Source organism: Aethalodelphis obliquidens, unplaced genomic scaffold (assembly GCF_003676395.1).
Source record: "Aethalodelphis obliquidens isolate GAN/ISIS:26980383/991018 unplaced genomic scaffold, ASM367639v1 scaffold4, whole genome shotgun sequence".
Lineage (NCBI taxonomy): Eukaryota > Metazoa > Chordata > Mammalia > Artiodactyla > Delphinidae > Aethalodelphis > Aethalodelphis obliquidens.
This window is the reverse complement of record NW_020837948.1, coordinates 45280559-45288207: the sequence shown is the minus strand read 5'-3', so window position 1 is coordinate 45288207 and position 7649 is coordinate 45280559.

The window sequence follows — 7649 nt, the reverse complement described above, 5'->3', positions numbered from 1 at the left end:
TTTTGTGGTACGTGGGCCTCTCACTGTTGTGGCCTCTCCCGTTGTGGAGCACAGGCTCCGGATGCGCAGGCACAGCGGCCATGGCTCACGGGCCCAGCCGCTCCACGGCATGTGGGATCTTCCCAGACTGGGGCACGAACCCGTGTCCCTTGCATCGGCAGGCGGACGCCCAACCACTGTGCCACCAGGGAAGCCCAGTCATCAGTATTTAAATGGTAAAGCTATATAACTAGATAAAATCAACTAGAAAAAGTAGCGTGTGTTAAAAAAAAAATAAACTTCAAGATGAAATCCTGGGCATGTAAAATGGAATGGTCAATATAAGAAAGAAAGAAAACCAGGAGAAAATGTTGTGCTCAAAACCAAATAGGAGGAAGTGGTCAACTCAGTTGGACTTGGCAATATTGGTAACTTCAGCAAGAGCACATTTAGTGAAAGGTTGTTGTTGGAGGCCAGACTGGATTAATTTAAAATGGTCATAGCATTTCTATTGTTGATCAAGATTTATGCAAAATGTATTTTGAAATTTTCTCCTAAGAGAACTATAAGGTAGAAAGAAAACTACTTATATACATAGGTTTACCTGATAATTGGAGAAAGAATTTCTTCCTTTAACCTGACTCTATTATGAGACCATCCCTTCTTGCTTGCCCTTCCCCTCCCTATCATCACTAAGAATCTTCCCACAAGACCACTGTTTTTCATACATTCCTTAGGACACTGTATAAATTTTGAAGTATTTACAAATGAGATGATGTGATGTCTACAGTTGGCTTCAAAATAATCCAGTATGTGTGTAGGGTAGGAGAGTAGGGATTTGATGAGGGTGTGGATGAAACAAAATTGGCCACATGTTGAAAATTGTGAGGATAATCAACTCAGGGGTTGATTATAGTACTATGTTTCTACATTTGTATATGACTGAAATTTTCCAGAATAAAAAGATTTTTTAAGTGTGAGGGAAGAACAAGGATAGTCTTTACCATCAAAAAACTTACACACAACTTGAGAAGGACCTTATTCAAAAGAGTTAAAACTTGGCAGGTGAAGGGGGGAGATTGTGCACTGACAGAGATGGCTATACCGTGTTGATGGAGGAAGCCAGACTGCAGCATGATTCAAGCATAGTAGGAACAAACATTCATGGAATGCTTATTTCTGTGTGCTATGTCTTACAGGTGTTTTCTCATTTACTGCTCATACATCCTGTGAGGTCAGTGCCATACACACACACACAAAATTAATGCTAGGACGTGTTAAGTTATTTTTCTTGGGTCACAAAGCTGGTAACTGGTAACTTCTGGGTGAGTAATCTCACTGGAAAAGCCAGAGTGAGGAAGTAATGGGCTAAGGAAGAGATGACCAGAGACCACCTACTAGCTTAATAAGACCTACAGAAGGTATGTTTAAAATGTTTGATTTTGCTACGAATATTTACAAACCAGGAACAAGGAACAAAAATTTGCAATTTCTAGCTTGTCTTAAAGAATTGAAGATTTAGCATTACAGATGCTGCCCCCGCTCACAGCCAAGGTACTGCTGCCCCGTTTCTGTGGGACTTGAGCTCTTTTATGCCGGAATTCCCTTCACTCGTTTTATTGCAAATGAACTGCTTCACTTTGTGCATTATGGCCTGTATAATTATTTGAGTTCATTTATATACTAATTATACTCAACTTGGAGTGTTATGACACACTAGTGTGGGTCTGATCAGTGAGAGAGAAAGGAATATAGTCATAGAAACAATGTGATTTGTCCACCACATGTTGAGAACTACAGTCCAAACCACTCGTCTAGCCATTAATCCTGTACTCTATGCCTATTGTAATGTCTCTTGCAGAGTTTTCTTGTGCTATAAATGTAAAGTGCCTTATGAATGAATGGTATAATAATAAATGCTTGATGATTCAGAGGAGGGCACAATAATTTCTACAATCATTAAGGCAAAGAATTTTAAAGTTGGGTTGAAATTTTATAAGAGAGTCAAAAGCATTTCAGATGGAAGGAAAATCAAAGGAAAAATGCATGAATTTAGGAAAGTACAAAACACGTGGAGGGACTAGGATGGCAGACTAGTATATTTAAAGCTGCGACTCCTTCATTCCAGTAACTCTAGTATTCCATCAGGATTGGATGGAATCACAGAAATGTTAATACTAGAAAGGAACTCACAGGTAATCTGTACTTGAAGCCCTTCTTTCCACAGATAACAACCAAGATTTTGAAAAGCTAGGTGATTTGCTTAATGTCACATTTGCTTAATTGGTGAAGGATCTGAAATTAGATCTTCCGATTTTTGATATTCTTCCTCCATACTTCCCTTCAACGTGAGTTATTTTCATTGTAGGCAAGGAGAGGAAAATATGAGTTGAGTTCTGGATATATTATTTTTAATGACCTCAAGTAGCAGCTGCCTTTTCCTTTCATCATTCACTTCCACTTCAAATTTTTAACCAGGAATTAAACCATGAAAGTGCTAGGGGAATCTGAAAGAAGAACGAAGGGTTAAGAATAGTTGATGTATCATACCACTTTCTGCCATTACATTGTTATATTTACCTCATTCAAAAGGGATCGGCTCAGCTTCTAAATTCTACATGACTACCATTCTCAGTAAGAGGAAGAAACTACATAATGAATTTTCAACCTTCTAAAGTGGACATGAAAAGAGGAAACATATGCTGGCAGCCAAGTCTCAGGCTCAACCTTTATAATAATAAGGACCAGAATCTGAAAATAGTAATCAGTCTCAATATTGCTCAAAAGAGACTGACAGGCTGCCTCTGGCTTTCACTCCAAGTTAGTGATGCCTGGTTTACATCTTGGAATTTGAGACTGGCAGTATAGCATAGTATTAAGATCACAGGCTTTGGATTTGAATCCAGGCTCTAGCATTTACCAGCTAAGTGATAAGAACAATTTATTTAACTTCTCCAAGCATTAGATTGCACATATGTAAAACAGTGATAAGAATAATTTCTACCACTCTCATTGAGTTCGTTGAGAATTGAATACCTTGGTTTGGGTTTCCTCCAGAGCGATCTCTTAGACAAGGATTTGGGTTCGAGTAGTTTATTTGGGAGGTGATCCCAGGAAACATGGTGAGGGTGTGATAAAGTGAGACAAGGAAGGGAATCCTGCTGGGGAATCCTCCACTAATGGGCTAGGAAACTTGGAAGGATAGTTATCCATGACCTCTATTCCCCACTGATTGAGGGTTGCCCCTGGGGTATTAACTGTTATACACTTCTGGCTTACCCTGAGCACAGGTCAGGCACACTCCAGGGTCAGAGAAAGCCCTCACAGAGAAAGGTTCAGGGCTTGAAGTAAGAAGCTTTGGATTTTTCCAGGAACTGTCAGTGAAGACTACAGAACCTCTGGAGGGGGCTGAGAGGATATGGGAAGGGCATTGACAGCATCTTCTGTAGGGAGATAATGTGTTTGTCATGGTAGCATTTGGAACATAACCAGCCCTAGCAAATGACATTAGTTACTTAAAGTACAAAATACTAAGATTCCAAAGGGAAAGTCTTCCCAATTAAAAAGAAGAAGCACTCTTACCAAGGAGATGAGATGAATGGACTCAAAACAAAACCTAGAAGTCATCCTTCACTCTACCTTCCTCTCATTCCATCAATCTAATCACTTTAACATGTTCCGCTCCCAGCAACACTCCTTAAAGCAGGCATTTCACGTTTCTTGCTTGAATTATCAGGTAACCTTCTAACTGGCCTTCCTGCCAGGCTCCCTTTCTTTCCCCACCACTACCCCACTCAACTCCTTCATTCAGGACCATGAGAATGCTTCTTCTAAAACCCAATTCAGAGGGAGTTAACCTTCTACTTCAATGATTCACCACTTATTTGTGGGTGAAAATAAAACTTTTCAGCTTAGGATACAAGACTCTTCATGATCTAGTCCTGCTTACTTCTCCAATCACATTTCCCCTGTGCCTCGCTCTTAACTCCTAAATTCCAGATGTAAGAAACTTTCCTTGGTTCCTCATATATGCCACACTTTCTCATAATTCAATGCCATTTTTCATGCTCTTCACCACCTTTCTTCATCTAGAAAACTACTAGTTTTTATTCAGGAATTCAAGTTGGGATCTTTTTATAAAAGCCTATCCCTGACATTTACCCTTCCCTCTTGATCTAGATCAATGATCCAATAACATTTTTGTATATCTCTTAAAACTTACCACATGTATTATAAATGTCTGTTTACTTTCTTACTTACTAATTAGACCAATGTGCTTCATAATCAGATACTGAGCATCTGTATTCTTAACAAGTACCCAGGGTGATTTTTATTCCTACTGAAGTCTAGGAGTCAATTTATTATACTAAGTGCTTCTTAAGGGAAAACATTTTTCTCTGTAATTCTAGTGCCTATTTATAGCACCTGGCATGTAGTTGGTACTCAATAAGCAACTCCTGGTTTAATAAATACTACTGTTTACATTTTGAGAATTTCCATTCTTTCACAGAGATTTTATCAGGTTGCCCTCTATGGTAATATGACTCATTAAAAAATTATTCCCTGTACCAATGGTATTATAAAGTGGGAATCTCACTGGTGATCTGCCAGTCCTCCAGCTAAGTGGCTATTAAATTTGACCTGTTGTTCCACTTTTTCACCCTTGATTGCCTTTAAACCTTTTCCATGGAAAGTATTTAGTCTTATTGGTTTTGTTAATGGTGTCTAGAAGAATAGTTCTCAAACTAAGATGTATCATAAAGACCTGGAGAGCTTGTTAAAAATAGATATGGCCCCAATCTCATAGATTCTAACTCAGTAGTATTTGAGAGAAGAGGGGCAAGGCTCTATATTTTTAATAAGATCTTGAAGAAGAAACTATCCCCTATAACAAATAGATCTACATATTATATAGACAGAGAAAAGTCTGACATTTCTACAAACTGACAGACACATGTTTTATTTCTTCTAGACAAATAGTGTGACCTGTTTCAGCAGAGACTGTCAACACACTTTACAAATAGCACTTGAAGTTTAGCAGTTCTATAATATTTTGCCTTGATTGACTTGCCTGGTAACTTAACGTACCTAAAGAAAATACATTGTCTAATTTTTTTCTTTTGCTTTTAGTAGATATAAATGTAGATTACATACTTAATCTACCAGGATCCTTTGCTTTTATTAAATAGCTCCATGACAGCAAAATTGGAAATGTAGTCAAGGATTAGGAATGTGGTCACCCAGCTTTGGCTTGTGTGTGCTCACATGGCTTCGTTCCTGCATGTAGCCTTCTTACTAGATGCCAGAATCAAATCTTTCTCCAAACCTTGAGTTTGTGCTTTTTTCCATTAGAACCACAACAGGATCTGTAGTTACCTGAACCCTGACAAAAATTGTGTGTGGGTCGGTTGGGGGCCTGCAGGATGAGAAGGAGTATACACAGTAATACTACTTCCTTCTCCTTCTTTTTGTTTGTTTGTTTGTTTGTTTTTACCATCTACTGTCAGTCATCTTTCTTTTATATATATTTTTTCCTTGAAGTATAGTTGATTTACAATGTTAATTTCTGCTGTACAGCAAAGTGATTCAGTATACATATATATATACATTTATTTTTATATTCTTTTCCATTATGGTTTATCATAGGATATTGAATATAGTTCCCTGTGCTATACAGTAGGACCTTGTTGTTTATTCACTGTATATAATAAACTTCTCCTTACTTCTAAACACTACGCAAGGGTTATATGGCAATCTGTGCCCCTGAACCATTTTTGGAATAGAAGGTTTCATCATTTCACACAGGGATCATAAATGGATTCTATCTGTCCCTCTGTCTAGTTTCTGTGTCTCTCCTTTAGATTTTTATGTACCCTAGAAGATGCCATGAAAAGACATCTTTTCTCTTGTTTGTCCCAGGCTGGATGGATTCCATCATGATACTTTCCTGACCAAGGATGAGAAGGCTCTGCTAAGTTCAATGTAAACATTATGGTTCCCAGAGTATAAAGTTTGCTCTAAAAGTGGAATCAGAGTACTCAGAAATTTTTATTTAAAAATTCCCCTTTGAAGAAACCTGGGTACATGATGATCTGAAAATCCAAGGGGAACCTGGAAAAATCCCTATCATAGCCAGATGCAGTCAGAATATCTGCAGGAGCTATTGTCTCTCATGCTGCTATTAGAAATGAAATAGTTCTTGGGACTTCCCTGGTGTCACAGTGGTTAAGAATCAGCCTGCCAATGCAGGGGACACGGGTTCGAGCCCTGGTTCGGGAAGATCCCACATGCCGTGGAGCAACTACACCCATGCACCACAACTACTGAGCCTGCGCTCTAGAGCCTGCAAGCCACAACTACTGAAGCCTGTGCACCTAGAGCCCATGCTCCTCAGCAAGAGAAGCCACCGCAATGAGAAGCCCAAGCACTGCAACGAAAAGTAGCCCTGGCTCACTGCAACTAGAGAAAGCCCATGCACAGCAACGAAGACCCAACACAGCCAAATAAATAAATAAATATTTTTAAAAATTAAAAAAAGAAATGAAATAGTTCTATAGTACAACAGAGTAATTCTGTTTTACACAGGAGTGTAAAAATTTATACCAATGCAGAAAATAAATGATAATATCTGTGAATTTTCTGTTTACCTCTAAATGAAATTTTGCTGGACTTTTAAGTATAATTTTTATGTTTAAATGTCAAAGTTTGGGGGTTGGAGAGTTTTTTATAGAAATACATTTCTTATAATCAAAATGAATGATAAAATAATATTTATTTAATGGAATACTCTTTTGTAGCCAATTTGCTGTAATGAAGCTATTTAATAAAAGCAAAGGCTCCTGTTATAAGAGCCTAGCTTTAGACCATACTTTAGAGACACGCTATTATAATTGTATGTAATGTACACCTATTTACTTTATATAGTTCCTTTTTAAAATTTGATTTGAGCTATTAATTTTATCATTAATTTGATTTTATGATTTGGTTTAACATTGGTTTGTGGTTTGTGTAACATCTGACAATTTATTCAGTGGAACATTGTCTTTTATTAATATTTTCTTCAAATTATGAAAACATCTTTGCCTGCTCTAATTCATATTCTACAGAGCTTAATAATTAGGGAATATAACATGAAAAAAAAGAGTGACAAAATCTGAAACAGTAATTTTTAAAAGTATATTAATAGTTGCTTTCTAAAAGCAAGTTTTTGGTTGTTGTTTTAACTTAGGGCCACATAAAGAAACTATTAATGTGAACCTTCATGAGAAAAATTTTTACTGAATTTTTTCAATTAAACCACTAGATGGCAATATCTTTGTTTCTTTATGAATCCACTAGACAAACGGCTCTTGAAGAAAACACTCAGTTATCATATTTTTTTAAAGCTCTGACCTCAGCTACCAAATTGCTATTGTTCAATTCTAAGGAAAGAAATATACAGAGGAGAAAACTCCAGTCCAGTTAAAGAGGACTCTATTGTATTTGGGTAGTAAATTAACGTCCTTCCTTAATAACCAGAGGTGTCCCTGGGTCACTGAGGTGAAAACTCACTTTGAAGTTTGGCTTCACTTTGGAGCACACAAACTTCCAAGATTTTAGGCCTGTAAGGATACTCTGTACAGAAAGACAGCTGAAACAGTGGTCTTGAATCTGTCTTCATTCTTACCACT